Raw genomic sequence first — 16,318 nt, 5'->3', positions numbered from 1 at the left:
AGACTGAATGGTTATCAAGTGTGTTTTCGTACGACGATTAGAGTACTCCTTCCGACTTAATGCATCAACTACCACGTTGGCCTTGCCTGGATGGTACTTGATCTCGCATTCGTAGTCGTTTAGCAATTCCACCTATCTTCGTTGTCTCATGTTCAGCTCCTTCTGATTCAAGATGTGCTGGAGGCTCTTGTGGTCCGTGAAGATGGTGCACTTTGTACCGTACAGGTAGTGCCTCCAAATTTTTAGGGCGAAGACCACGGCTCCCAGTTCTAGGTCATGGGTCGTGTAATTTACTTCGTGCGTCTTTAGTTGGCGGGACGCATATGCTATCACTCTTCCACGTCGCATGAGAATGCAACCTAAGCCTTGATTTGACGCGTCACAGTAAAGTACAAAATCTTCCGTTCCTTCGGGTAGAGATAGTACAGGTGCGCTTCAAAGAGCTTGCTTCAAGGTTCGAAACGCAATTTCTTGTCGGTCTGTCCACTTGAATGGCACGCCCTTTTGTGTAAGCAAGGTAAGCGGCTTGGCGATCTTAGAGAAGTTTTGGATGAATCTCCTATAGTAGCCTGCTACGCCTAAGAACTGACGAATTTCGGTGGGTGTAGTCGGAGTTGACCATCCTTCCACAACTTTGACCTTAGAGGGATCCACATGAATTCCGTCTTGGCTAACTACGTGGCCTAGGAAATTCACACTCCGGAGCCAGAACTCGCACTTGGAGAGTTTGGCGTACAGCTTTTCCGTTCGCAGAGTTTCTAGGATCTGTCGGAGATGTTGGCCATGCTCCTCTTTGTTTCGAGAATAGACAAGGATGTCGTCGATAAACACGATGACGAAGTTGTCCAAGAACGGTCGACAGATTCGATTCATTAGGTCCATAAATGCGGCGGGTGCATTTGTTAGACCGAAGGGCATTACGACGAATTCATAATTTCCGTAGCGGGTTCGGAAAGCGGTTTTAGGAATATCCTCTTCTCGGACTTTGAGTTGGTGGTATCCGGACCGTAAATCTATTTTAGAAAAATAACTAGCTCCTTGGAGCTGGTCGAATAGATCATCGATTCGTGGGAGTGGGTAGCGGTTTTTGACAGTGAGTTTATTTAACTCTCTGTAATCGATGCACATTCTGAAAGATCTGTCCTTCTTTTTGACAAAGAGTACCGGAGCTCCCCATGGCGAGTAGCTAGGTCGGATAAATCCCTTGTCCAGAAGCTCACTGAGTTGGCTGGACAATTCCTGCATTTCAGCAGGAGCCAATCGATATGGTGATTTAGCAAGAGGAGTTGCTCCTGGAACGAGGTCGATTCGGAACTCAACCTGTCTTTCTGGGGGTACTCCTGGAAGATCTTCGGGAAACACGTCCGGAAATTCACATGCTACTGGAATGTCTTGGATGTTAGTTTCTTCTTTGGTCTTGTCCACTATGTGAGCCAAGAACGCCAAATTGTTCTTTCGCAAGTGTTTTTGTGCTTTGATGCACGAGATGAGACGAAGATTTGTACTGGGTTTGTCTCCGTAAATTACTAGGGTTTCGTGATTTGGGAGACGAAGGCGAATGGCCTTCTCATGGCACATAATTTCAGCATGGTGGGGCTTAACCAATCCATGCCGATAATCACATCGAAACTCCTAATTGATACTGGCATCATATCTATTCGTAAGACGTGTTGGTTGAGGGTTAGGGTACATCCGATGTAGATCTCCCTAGTGGATTCGGTTTTCCCATTGGCCATTTCCACCGTATAGGTTTCATTTAGCTTCTGGGGTTGTTGTTTTAATAAATGTTCAAACTTCTCGCTTACGAAACTTCTCTCCGCTCCGGTATCAAATAAGATGCATGCATAAGTGTGATTTAGGAGAAACGTACCGGTCACAACTGTGGGGTCCTGAACTGCATCACTCTGACCCATAGTCAGCATTCTTCCTGCTACTCTGTTTCCTGAGTTGTTGTTGTTAGGGCAATCCCGACGGAAGTGTCCCGTCCTTCCGCACCCGAAACAGGTGTGGCTAAGCCCTGCATTGTTGCTGCCGGCATTGGTGTTGTTGGTATTGCGATGGTTGTTGTTGTTCTGGTTGTTTCCCAGACTCTGGTTCTGAGAAGGATAAGTCCTGCAGAACCTCGCAGTGTGTCCCCTTCGGTTGCAACTGGTGCAATGGAACTCCCTACATTCTCCTTGGTGATGGAAACCGCACTTGTTGCATTTGGGAAGATTACCGGAATAGGGTCTTGAAGCATTTGAAGCAGCTGAGGCTGGAGCATGTGGTATGGCTGGAACCGGCGCAGTGACAGTGTTAACTGCCACTGTCTGCTGCTTTTTAGAGGCCTCGGGGCCCTAATGCCCCTTTCTCTTGTTGTTCCATCCTTTCTTACCATCACCCTCCTTTTTCTTCTCAGTCTCTACTGGCTTCTCGCCCTTTTTGTGGTTATGATCACATAGCCTCTTTGCCAATCTCTTTGCACTGTCAAACGTTTCAGGGTTCGCAGCTATCACATTCCCTTGAATGGGGGATGTCAGTCCCCAGATGAATCGTTCAATCTTCTTTCCTTCTGATGTAATCATACCCGGGCACAACAGAGATAGTTCGCTGAATCTCGTTATGTAGGCATCGATGTTCCCATTCTGCACAGTGAGATTCCATAGTTCCTGTTCCATCTTTTGTATTTCGCCTCGGGGGCAGTACTCTGCCATCAACATTTCTTTCATCTCTACCCAGGGAATAGAGTTGGCGATAGGGAGCGTCATAGCTTCTACGTGTCCATTCCACCAAGTGAGTGCTTGATCCACAAAAGTGCAGGCCGCGAACTTCACTTTCATCTGCTCGGGGCACTCGCATATCTCGAATACCGACTCTACCTTCTCGATCCATCGCTTTAGGGTAATCACTCCTCCAGTGCCGTTGAAAGTTCGGGGTTTGGCGTTCGAAAAATCCTTGTAGGTGCATGTTTTAGTGGGTCCTTGATTCGTCCCGTTGTTCGAACTTCTGGATCCTTGCCCGTTACCTCCTCCGTTGTTCCCTCGGTGAAGTTGTGCCATAGCTGCTGTGACCGCAGCAGACACGGCTGCCTGGAAAGCAGTGGAGTCAACTTCGGGCAGGGTTAGTTCGGGATTTCCGCGAGTAGCTGGGCGAGGCATCTTTCTGTCATGAAACGGAAAGATGTTGAGTGTACGTGGTTTCTGTGAGGTTGCGATCCTACTAACTAGGGGTATGATACGAAACTAAACATTACTACCATCGAGCATACAATCATAACGTCTCAACACATAACAACTAGTAATATCATAACAAAACACACAAAAGTTCATTAATATTATCCGCATGTAATACAAGAAAATTTGCTCGTAGGAGCATACATATGTGACACTAATCCGACAGCATAACGGCTCCATGAGTAGTGTAGTCACTTAAACATAGAGCCGGAGTACATAACATAGTTCCTAATGACCTACTATGATAAGTCTATCCCTAATCGCGATGAGCTGCGTCAGGAGGTGGTGCCGAAGATGTGGATGCTCCCTGAAGACGAGCCACCAAGCGTTCTGCGTCCTGAAGTCGAGACTCCCACCTTACCTGCCTCATGTGAAACTCCCTGAGGACGTCACGCGTCTCCTGTTCCGCACGCTCGACCCTAGTCCACAACTGGCGTACTTGATCAGCAGTGCCCTGAGCAAGGTCGCCGGTGTCCCGTAATCGCCTCACCATGACCGGTAGGGCTCGGTCGGCCGGTCCTCCGTCCCTTAGGTCGAAGAACTCACGTGACATGCCAAACGGGGGTCGCTGTCCCTGATGTCTGCTCCATCTCCAGAGATCAATGCCCCAAGGAGGGGTAGGTCCAGTGGGGCCCACACGGTAAGCAGGCACCCTGATCGGGTAAGGGGGGTCGATGACCTCGGACTCTGCGTCCGAATCACCCCCTTCGCTGTCATCGAGCTCCTCTCCGAAAGGTTCTTCGTCTTCTTCGGGTTCGGCAGGCTCGCCCTCGACTTCTGCCTCCGGTTCCCCGTCAGATTCCTCTTCGGGGTCCTCCTCAGGTTCCTCTTCAGGCTCTTCCTCAGGCTCCTCCTCCTCTAGCCACCCGTTGTTTCCCTGATTAGGGAAGTAGGGGTCTCCAGGGTGATGAAAACCAGCCATGCTGTCTGCGCGAGTACGTAAATATGCTAACATTATCCTAGGATGCTATGACTATTGTACAGACTAAGCAAACATTCTCTTTTTGGGTGATAAAGGGTATAGTTTTAGGTTCCTTAGCTATCCCGATCTCATCAAGACGTGTGTTAGTTTTACCTTGGAGAGAATGTAGTTGATCAGGCTACATTCACTCCTTGGTATCACTAAGAACAGTCCCGAATTAACCGAGATACCAGCATTATTGTGTTTGATTCTGCGTTAGCTCCTTATCCATAATGCAAGCAAGTGTGTTTTATTTACTTGTTTTGTTCAGAGTTATGTTAGTCCCTCTTTTTGGTTTATAGTTGCATATCAATGTGTGGCTCGACATGCTAGTTCACTATAAACAAAGCTCTGATACCAACCTGTCACACCCCCGAACCAGACGGCGGACACGTCCGGGGGCTGTCGTGACTCAATTGAATACCATAACATTGAATATATATGAAACATAACAACATTCGTCACCATTCATTAATACAGTACAGCCAGTAGCGTTTACATGTCATACATTGTTTAAACATTACATTCCCAAAAATTAAATTGTTCGGTTCGTACATAAATAAACTGCAAGTCGTCACTGAATATGATTTCCTTTGATTCACTGGTTCCCTGAGAATACAAGTATTTTGAAAAACGTCAACATATGAAATGTTGGTGAGTTCATAAGTAGTGTTTGAAATCCAATGTTTGTATTGTTTGAAAACCACCAGAAAAATCCGATATTTTCTGAAAAGAAAAAGCTTTTGAAAACGTTTGTGAAGATCCATAGGTATGCTTCTTTGTTTCTATACTTGTAAAAAAATTGTTCATTGAAGTTGTATGCATTTCAAATCTGTATGTATTGAAAACCCTAGGAAAACCCGATGTTCTCCTAATTCCTTGAATTACATGAAGTTACATTGAAACCATTGCATAGCGTATAGTGTCAGTCCCAGGTGACGTTGGATTATTTTTGAGCATGATTAATTGCTACAAACCCGCATTACACAAACGCCCAGTTTATAGCTATACTAACGATCCCGAAGGCGTCGTCCGTACTAATCACGTTATCCAATCGCCCTGACTAGGTGTAGTCCCACATCCGAAGAGAAAGAGGACACGAAGGCCTCGATGACTCCATTAACCGGTTGGGGATAAAAATGTACGAGGGGTCCCAGACCCGCCCCGCATGAAATGTAGACTTTACTAGCAATACCAATGGACCCTTGGGGACCAGTAGTATACAAGCCATTGAAAGTCCCTCTACGTTGTGCCAAGTCGGTGAAACCCAACACTTCGTAGAAAAAAAAAATGTCTTCGGGCCTTAAGATCAGGTCATTGGGCTAGCTAGGCTCAACGAACAAGATTTTACACTTTTGGGGCCCAAAGATGGTGCGTAGACGTCTGTTCACACTCGCATGTATGATGAATTACCAAACGTTACTTGTATAAATCTTAGTGTCGTAGAGTTAGTAGTTGTAGATTTCTATTGGTTCGAGACCGAGCCAATTCGTTTAACAACGACTTTTGGTATTGTAATGTATTGTATTTCGTCGATAGTCGCGGTGCCATTATTTGATCAAATTGCGTATATTGAATTATCCTTGAAATTTTTCTGTTTTCAGCTCCTCATTGTTTGTAAAATTTACATTTTCAACCCTTTTATTGAATTCTTCCCGATTTGGTCCTTAAATTAATTTTCTTGACATTTTAACACCAAAAATTATTGAAATTAATATCTTTCAGCATACTTTTCATAGAAAACAGTTTAAGTCCCTGAAAATGCAGTTTTCTCGGTTTTAACCCTTCTTTTCGCAACTTTGACAATTTTGGCCCAAATTATAAAATTTTTGCAACTTTGGTCCTTTTTAAATTTAAAAAGCATTTTAAACCTTTGAAAAGGACTTGGAACACTTATAGTCCACTGTTTTACAGAAAAATGCAGTTTTGGCCCTCCAAATCAGAAAATCTCGCATAATGGGCCTCATTGGGCCGAAAATGTCATTTTTAGCCCATTAAGCTTGGAATTTATGTTTTTGATCCTCTAAATGAGTAAATTTCAAGAAATTGTTTTATTGAAACTGTTTTGACACACTTCATCCATCAGAATTCGTGATATGTCAATTTAGGCCCTTAATTTTGTATTTTTCACATTTTAGGCCCAAAATTTGTGTTTTTAACCCAAAGAAAATTGTTACTAAACCACTTAACCATTTTTCTTGAAACACTTTATATTTAAAAATATATTTGAAGCTAAAATCATTTAACACAAGATATATCTCGGTTTTGAGGGGTTTTATGGCTAGATCCAACATTATAACACACAAATGCATACATATAAGCATGGAAATCATACAAGGCATACAAAACACATATAGATCTACACTTTCACTTGTATTCCCCCCCATAAAACTCATAAAAACGGAAAATAAGGGGTATGAAGCTCACCTTGGGTGTGGTTTCGGTTTTTGGAAGAAAAGATGGAGGAAAACTTGATGATTTTTGGCCTTAGCACCTTTCCGTGGTAGATCTCGAGTTTGAGATGGTTCTAGGGTGCAAGATCACGATTTTCGCATAGATTAGGAAAGGATTTTGATAACAAAAGGATCTAAACCATAGATCCAAGTATAATCTTACCTTAGATGATGACTAACTTGCAAGATCCTCTTGAAAGCCCCTAATTTTCGAGATTTTTGGAGAGGGGAGGAAGGAGAGTTCTTGAGTGATCTAGAGAGAATTTGAGAGATTTTTGTGGGTATGTGTGTGTGCTAGTGGCCGAGAGTGAGAGAGAGAAGAGAAGAAGAAGTGATATTTGAGGTGATGTGCATGGAAGGATGAGAAATATTGCATGAATGTCCAATGGATAAAAATGAGGTGGCATGGGAAAGTCAAACCCTCCTCTTGGGCTTGATGTGGGCCGAAAACATGGAAGGAAAAAGGAAATTTGGGCTTTTTGCTCCCAAGCCCAATATTAGTGTTAGTTAGGGTGTGTTTTATACCTAAAAGAATGTGGTAGGATTTTCATATTTTTTTGGACTAGTTTAGGTTATTCATGTATCAAGGCTTTTAGTTCATTTCATTCTAGGTCCAACATGACCTAAAATGTTGAATTAAATAAATGTGGGTCCAATTTGGATCCAATTAGGGTTCTAAGCCCTTGATAGTCAAATTGGAAGCTTATTGGTCCATTAGGTCCAATAAGGAAGTTCTAGTCCAAAATGGACCTAAATGAGGACTTCTAGTGTTCCCACTTGTTTGATGACTATTTGATTGAAATTTTTTATTTACATTAGCTTGAATGTATAGATTACATGACACAAAATTTCCAGTTGTGACATTCGAAGAGCTCTTTCTATTCTTCCCTCGACTTTTTCCCGATTGCCAAAACCGGAGCAGAGTTTGGAGTAGGAGTGTTAGCAACCAACTTCTTCTTAAGACATGTTTTGCGGTCTTGAGAAGAACTTGAATTTTGTTGAGTGTGACCTCTTCCTTATTCAGGTGATATGTCATGCGGAATTGATCATAGCACGATGGTAAGGAGTGAAAAATAATATCTATTGCAAGCTCCTCAGGGAAGTTCACATTAAGCTTCAGCAATCGATCCACATACCTTTGCATTTTTTGCATGTGGCTCGTGACGAATTCCCCGTCCTTCATCATGGTTGTTATCATGGAGCAGATGATTTCATACCTCTCTTGTCGTGCACTTTGATGGTATCTTTCCATCAAATCTTGGTGCATTTCAAAAGGGTAGAAGTCCTCATACGACTTTTGGAGTTGCCCTGTCCTCGTGGCCATCATGATGCATGCCACTTTGGTAGCATCCCTTTCATGTGCCTGGAGGTCAGCGATCTCCTGGGGAGTTGCGGTGGTCTCATCAATCTCCTTAAGCTCCTTGTCGAGGACATATTCTTTGTCCTCGTAGCAGGTACTCATCCTGGTGTTTCTGATCCATTCATTGAAGTTGGATCCATCAAAAGTTAATTTCCCACACAAGTTCATAAGGGTAAAGGAGCCATTAGGATTAGAGCCAGAAGCAGCATTGTTTGAAGACATATGATGGAAGAGGACAAGATTAGTTTAGATATTAAGAGACTCCTTAATAAAATACCCAAATGTAATACTAAGGCTAGGATCCAATCACAATATATTATAACTTAGAAGAGGTATGTCGTAATCCAAGCTATAACATATTTGAAAGGTAGGTGAATGACGATTCACCAATTTCCACCACGAAAACCGAAATATTAAATATTAGGCTTTTGATTGGTTTTTAGAAATTCCTAGATTATTTTGAGATTCAATGAACTTTTCAAAGGCATGTTTCAATCTCGAGTTTGCCCTCCAAGTTTTGTGACTGGGATACCGAGGATCAGAAAACGAGGTGTGAAGTAACCATGCAAATCACGTGGTGCCCTTAAAGTTTATCACTCAATCGATGTGCCGGTAAACCACACACGCTCCACCAATACTATGATAAACCTTAAGTCACCCTTTACCTACCTTGTTAAGTCCAAATTAGTGTGCCGGTTAACCACACACGCTCCACCAACGACTTAAACAAAGTGTAAAGTGTAATTTCATGGATTAGCACCTTATTCACATTTTTCCTAAAGTAACTAAGATTGAGAAAATAATAAAAGCATTTAGTTACTTTATAATATTCATCATAATTTAATGAGAATTTATAAGTCATTGTCCTACCCGTTCGGCTAACAACCCTCCACCAGTCAAGCAAGCGGTGGGTGAGAGTGGACACCCATTAAGTTGCCATTTTGTAGGCAACAACCTTATACCCACCTTATAGACCGGCTTCGTGAATGAGGCATACTAGCGGTAAGACGACTTTGATCTTATACATACATACATATATATATATATATATATATATATATATATATATATATATACATATATATATATATATATATATATATATATATATTATTGACTTATAATATTATAAGTATAAGGGTTGAATTTTAACTTTTAAAATTCTAAAGGTTGGAACTAAAGTTTTAACATGACTTTACTTGTTCCAAAACCTGATGGCAAGTTTTGTAAACTTTCAAAACATTTCATTTCTTGTAACTTATGAGTTAATTAGGGTATTAAAAATGAAGACTCTTCATTTTTATAACCCATGTGTTCTTTTAATGGTTTTAAAACAAAGTGACTTTTAGTTTTCCTTAACTTGAGGACAAGTTATGGACTCCATGAAAACACATAATGATCAAGAATTAATCTACCACATAGGTTGCAAACAATTCCTATGATCATCTAAACATAATAAGATCAAGAACATGAATATGAACACTTTCATGAATCAAAAATTACACTTAAAACTTTGTAATTTTAATAACTGTCATTGTAAATGGATTAGCAAGAACATTACACCATCTAAAACAAGTTTTCAAGTACCAAAATAGTTTGGTGTAATGTTTCTAGTCCATTTCCAGCAGCAAAAGTCGAAAATCTACATTCTCAGGCTCCTACTCGCCGAGTGCACGAACCTACTCGGCGAGTAGGATGAAGATACACATGAACTCGGCGAGTCCCCCCATGGACTCGGCGAGTTCATCAGACAGATTGCACAAAATCGACTTTTTTCAACAATTTAGCACAAATAACAAACAAACAAGCCTAGGCTCTGATACCACTGATGGGTTTTGAGCATTCTAACACTTCCTAAGTGTACATGCAACCCTAATAACGTTGGATCTATGTTTGTCTAATTATCATGCAAAGTTGAATTCCAAGGTTATATTCCTATCTAGCATACATGGGGAACAATTTCTAAACTTGAATTAAAGATAGAATAACTTACCTTGTTGTTGCTTATGTTCCTTGAAACCTTGTGAGCCTAGCACCCCAAGTGTGATGCCTCAAATGCTTCACACAACACCAAATGCTCTTGGAAAGAGTTTTGAGAGAACACACACTTCTTAAAATCGGCCTATCCCTCTTGTTTCATATATGTGTAGCCGATTTTGGTGGAGAATGGGACTCTTATATTGTGTTGACACATCTAGGGTTACACGATGTAAACCCTAATGTATCATGACTCTTCATTTCCATGACCCATGGGTTTGTAAGTCCCATGGAGCATCCATGGAGCATCCTATGGGTGGAACCCAACTTGATAGTCCATGGAGCCTCTTAGTCCACTATACAAGATATGGATGATTTACATAATCAACCCATATATTTAATTAGTTATCTTTTGATCACTTAATTAATTCTAAATTAATTCTTGATCAAACTAATCAAATTATATTATTAATATATTAGAACTTATAATATATTAATAATCTCCAAGTGTTACTTTCTCTCATTTAGTCTATCCAATTGCATGGTGCCATGCAACCCAAATGGACCATGTCGGGTCGGGTCAAGTACTTACCAGAAATAGTTATGGACTTAGACACCTTATCCAACAATATTGGGTATACACGATCATATAACTTTAATGTGGATTACACGGCTTGCAAGGAATTGTTGGGGCCGCGTTTGGTTGCTTTAATCTCTTTACATTGAGAGCATTTAGTAAGGGTTCTAGCTTTCACATTATGATCGTAATAAAACAAATATGTTTTTAGGTTATTAGTACATCCGCAGGTCATTATAAACTACATCTGTGTACATACTTCTCCCATTACTTTCATAAAGTGTCGGTAAGACTTGAAAGTTGATCTATTTTCTAGTCGAGATAGTTATAAACTAGGGAGAATATACTTCAACATTTGACAAGGGAACAGTCCGATTTAACTCAGAACAGAAGATGCCTTGGTAGAAGGCTATGATTAAAGGTTAGGATCATGATGCTAACTTTATGATTCCTTAATGTATATGCTATAGGATACATATATGCTAGTAGATTTCGACAGCTAATAGGATGTGTGCTCTTCGCTATAATTCCTGTTCCTGTTGGATGTGGGGTTGCACCGAGGTCACCCAATCTATTATCTACCCGAATCTATATATATCTATGCTTAGTATACATTAAGACATCAGAAGGGTACCAAGTATGGATCAGGTCATAGGACATAGAGTCAACACACAGTTATTCTAGTACAAAACATACTTATCAAAGACGGTATTTTTGGTAGACAAAACTAGAGATTTCCCAGAAAATGGCTTAATCCATTTTATTAAGCCAGTACAGTGTTAGAGACTTTAAGTGATTTAACTCTATAACACCTTAGTTTATACACAATGTTTATATATAAAACTAATATCCGATAGATAGCTAAATGTGTGTTTTCCCCAGATGTCCTGTTCCTGTTGGATGTGGGCTTACGGCAGATTCCCCCAATTAACTATCTACCTGATATCAGATTATATATAGTAGTATAAACGAAGCTATTATAAAAGTAATCACCGTAGTCATTATTTTACTATAAGAAATATAGGTTTTCTTAAAAGAACTCCCCATTAGATATAAAGGAACCATTACAAATAACTCCATGAGTAACAAGTGAATACACCAATGGAATGTTTGTCATCCGCCTTACTTGCTGTTCCCCGTTGGGTTGTGAGTTTAGGACAGATGCGCACAATCGATTGTTCATTTACTCTAAGTATATATAACTTGTACCCACTTAGTACGCATAGAAAGGCTTGTAGTGTCATTTTACTTAACTTCCATTTAAGTAGGAAATATAGGATTTTCTAGAGGAACAAGCGAACATTTCAAAACAGAAATTACAACTTACATCACTTGTGCATATACATTTTCAACCACATTTTACGGCTTACTCACATCACTAAAATCTTATGAACTCACCAGCTTAATTGCTGATCAACTCTTTCAAATAACTTGTATTCTCAGGAGACTATTAGACAGATGCTCGTGTTGGGACTTCAGAAGATGGAGCATTATAGCTCCATGTCTTGTTTTGTTATTTGTTAATAACTTCTATGTTTTGTGAACACATACATTGTAAACACTTTCTTTCTAAATGAAATGGTTGTTCACTACTTGCTTACCATATACATATCTCGTGATACTTGACATGACGTCCTCCACCCCCGAACGTTTCCGCCGTTCCGGTTTTGGGGTGTGACAGATTGGTATCAGAGCATTGTTTATAGTGAACTAACTATATCTACCGATAAAAGATATACATCTATAAATACAATGGGGCTTAAGTGCTCTGGATAATTATATATTTTAGAGTATAACTACAACTTATAAAAATATACCTACTTGCTCATACATGTACATAATAGAACTAGGGTCACGAGGAGAACATAACTAAAAGTATTTAAAGGTTGGGCACTGTCGTCAACCCGAACAGTTATGTGATCATAGCTAGGATCAATATAGCCTGATCAGCTATATTCATTCGAGATGTGACCGACATGTCTTTGGGAATGATGTGGTGTTGCAACAGAGTTAAAACTTACCGAAACACCAGTCAAGAGAACGCCGGAACAAGTACAATTAGATTTAGAGTACTATGGGAGTATTTTATGATACTATAGCGTGATAACAAGTTTAGAACATACCAAGTACATTACGTTAGAATACTATAGGAGTATTTTGGTCCAGATAAATAACTTATGTGATAACTTAAAAGACCCTTGCTGATAGGTCTATAATCTTACAGGGTATGTTCATAGAGTTTTATATATAATCAAGATCTTATAGACATAGAATCTGTGACCGACGCTTCGCTATCCATTCCTTTTAAGGAAGTAGTGTTGAGGTGGGACCAATTATTCGAAGGTCTATTCGATCTTCAATTATATACAATACAAACTGGTATACCTTGTACAATTATAGGAGGATTCCCTAAGGATCACCCCATAAAGTTACCTTAAAGCTCATTTGTTCTTTAGTCACTTTCATTCTCGCACGACAAGCCGAGATAAATGTAACCACTTCCTCATAGTAGACAACAGAAGTGTTCAGGAGGAACAAGGACAAATTCAAGGAAAGATCAGCCGAAGTAACCAAAACGTCTTACGCGTCACACTATTAAATATTAATTTGGTTAATTTATCGAGCGAGTGGAAACACTGCTTACATTACATGTGTTAGAATTATTTTCTTACATGCAGCTGGTAATAGTTACTCAGGAAACAAATATTCATTCGAGGATAGTTATTTCAAATTCATAGAGTTTATTTGGTATAGACTCATTTATGAATTGTTCCTAGAACCCTGTGGAAGTCAGGACCAGATACATCCAGAACTAGGATAACCTTGTCTTTTCAGCTTTCGGCTTGTGTCCGTTGCTCTAGACTTATTCCGTCTCATCTTTGTTTTCTTTTAGCAAAGATGCCTCCTAGCAGATCACCCAAACACGCTACTCCAATAACTCCCATACTTTCTCCACAAATCGATGCAACAACTATGAACGTTGCAGTGACCGCGGCTGTGGCAACAACCATGGCACATTATCACCCCATCAGTACAGGTGGAGGTGAAACGCCTACTGATTCTACTCAAGTTGAGGTCCCTGTGCGCCAGGGAGAGTTCTCCTACAAGGACTTCACCAGATGCCAACCATTGTCCTTTAAAGGGACTGAAGGAGTCATTGCCCTCGTGCAATGGTTCGAGAAAACAGAGTCAGTCTTTGAAATTTGTTTATGCCCAAAAGGAAGCAAAGTGAAATTTGCTGCATGCACCTTCGATGGCAAGGCCCTAACATGGTGGAACAGCCATGTTAAGTCACTGACCCTATCAGTGGCAAACTCAATAGGTCGGGAAAACCTAAAAGAGTTAATGTGGGAAGAATATTGCCCTTTAGGCGAGATTCAAAAACTAGAACAAGAGCTGTGGGATCACACTATGGTCGGCTCAGACATAGTGACCTACATGGACCAGTTCAGCTAACTAGCAGCTCTATGCCCCAAGATGATTACCTCGGAGAGAAAGAAGATAGGAAGGTACATTTGGGGTCTAACTGCTCCGACCAAAGGAAATGTGCTATCTTCTAACCCAGCCATGTTTGATAGTGCTAAACGCTTGGCTTAGCGACTCATCGATCATGGAGTCCGCCATAGCGTAAAAGTCCCTATTCCCGAGTCATCGAGGGAAAAGGACTATAATCAGAAGTCGGGGAACAAGAGGAAGAAGAAACAAACACCACAAGGCACCCCGCAAGAGCAACGAGCGAGTACTATATACGCCGCTACGACACCTACTGCTTCAGCATCTGCCAGTCGATATGCGGGAAACCTTCCAAAGTGTGGGAAATGCCACTTTCACCACACTGGAGCGTGCCGGGAAATGCAGTGTCTGAACTGCCACCGAAAAGGACACACAGTCCGTTACTACACGGCACCAGCTCAACCGATCTCCCAAGTCCTTGGAGCTGAAGAAAACCAAGCCTACTACGGCTGTGGTGAGAATTGACACAATTAGAGGGACTGCCTGATAATCAGGAACTCAGGCGCAGATGGACGTATTCTGATGATCACCGCAGGAGATTCAACCCCGGAGTCGTCGACGAGTAGTGGTACGTTTTCAAAATAGTAATTAATTTTAAAATTAAAATTTGCGGATGACACTTAAAAGTAACTATAACAACTCACATGTTTAAATAGGTCGTAATATTCAAGAGAACTAAAAGATCCCTTAGAGAAGCTGTTGGATTAGTGTCTAAGGCTGTGACTATATTTGGTAAGTATTTGACCCGGTTATGTATGGTCCTTTTGGGTTGCCTTCATCATAGAAACTTGACAGGATGATTTGTTAAGAGAGAAGAGATATTATTGTTAATATATTATGAGAATAATATATTAAAAGAGTAATATTGTTATTTAATTAATATAAGCCATATATTAATTAAGAATTAATTTGGTGACTTAAAGAGGTTAATTGAATAAAGGGGCATAAGCTGTCAAATGTGTGATAGTTGTGTGTTGGGCTATGTATCCTTATAGGTAATGGGGTGGACAAAATTTAGGGTTAGGGAACCTTAAATTCTTCCAAGCCTTGAATCTAAAAGGATCTTGGATTGCTTAGGGCCTAAGTTATTCAATTAGGGTTAAAGGTGAAACCCTAGTATCCCATAGTATAAATAGATCCCTAGGGTGAGGGAATTCGGCACTCATGAAAGGCAAGAAACCCTAGGGTCGATTTCTCACCCTCTCCCCTCTCTCTCAAGATCATCTTCTCGCTAGTTGGTGTTTGTAAGCGATTAGAGGAGTGACAATTGTGACTCTAAGCTCCAAGAAGAAGAAGTATCAAGCAAGTAATCCAAGGTATCGTTCTAGATCCTAATTTATATGATTATAATCATTGTTTACATTAGATCTAGTATTGAAAGTCTTGGATAGAATGCATGCTCAATTAGAGAAACCTAGATCCAACCAATTAGGGTTTGCATGTGCACATAGGAAAGTTCTTGTTGCTCAAACCCATCAGTGGTATCAGAGCCTTGATTGAATTCTATTGAATTGATACATTGGTTAATTGCTTGTTGCTTGTAAAATTTGATTTTTGGTCTTCTGCGTGATGAACTCGGCGAGTTCCACTGTGGACTCGGCGAGTCCATAGTGGGTACTCGGCGAGTTCGAGCATTAGAAAGAGGGAGTTTCGGGATTTCTTGCTGTTTTACTTGAGGAAACTTGCCTTAACTATTTTGGGTCATTAAAATCCGATTTTAACAATATATATGAGTATATTCTCAACCAAACAAAAGATAATTACGAATTAGTTGAATAATAATTTCCTTATGTGATAATAATTGATTATTTGAATTGAATTGGTTAATTATTTTGCAAGTAATATTGAATAAAATCAAATGGAGATAATTTAATTGTTGATTTACATTATTTTCTTTTTGATCCTTATGTTTTGAAAAGTTTAAAACTTGTCCTCAAGTTTTGAAATTTAAGTTTTGTGATTAGAAGTTTAATTATGAATAATTTAAATTTCAAACCCTAGAATTTTTACAAGTTTAAAATTCAACCCTATACTATTATATGATTACAAGCTTAATATATATATATATATATATATATATATATATATATATATATATATATATATATATATATATATATATATATATATATATATATGTATGAGTAAAACTATGCAAGCCTTACCGTTAGTAGGCCTCATTCACGAAGCCAGTCTATAAGGTGGGTATAAGGTTGTTGCCTATAAAATGGCGCTTAATGGTTGTACACTCACACCTACCGCTTG

Source organism: Lactuca sativa, chromosome 8 (genome assembly GCF_002870075.4).
Source record: "Lactuca sativa cultivar Salinas chromosome 8, Lsat_Salinas_v11, whole genome shotgun sequence".
Taxonomy (NCBI): Eukaryota; Viridiplantae; Streptophyta; class Magnoliopsida; order Asterales; family Asteraceae; genus Lactuca; species Lactuca sativa.
The sequence above is the reverse complement of the archived record's forward strand: the minus strand, read 5'-3'. Positions refer to the sequence as shown.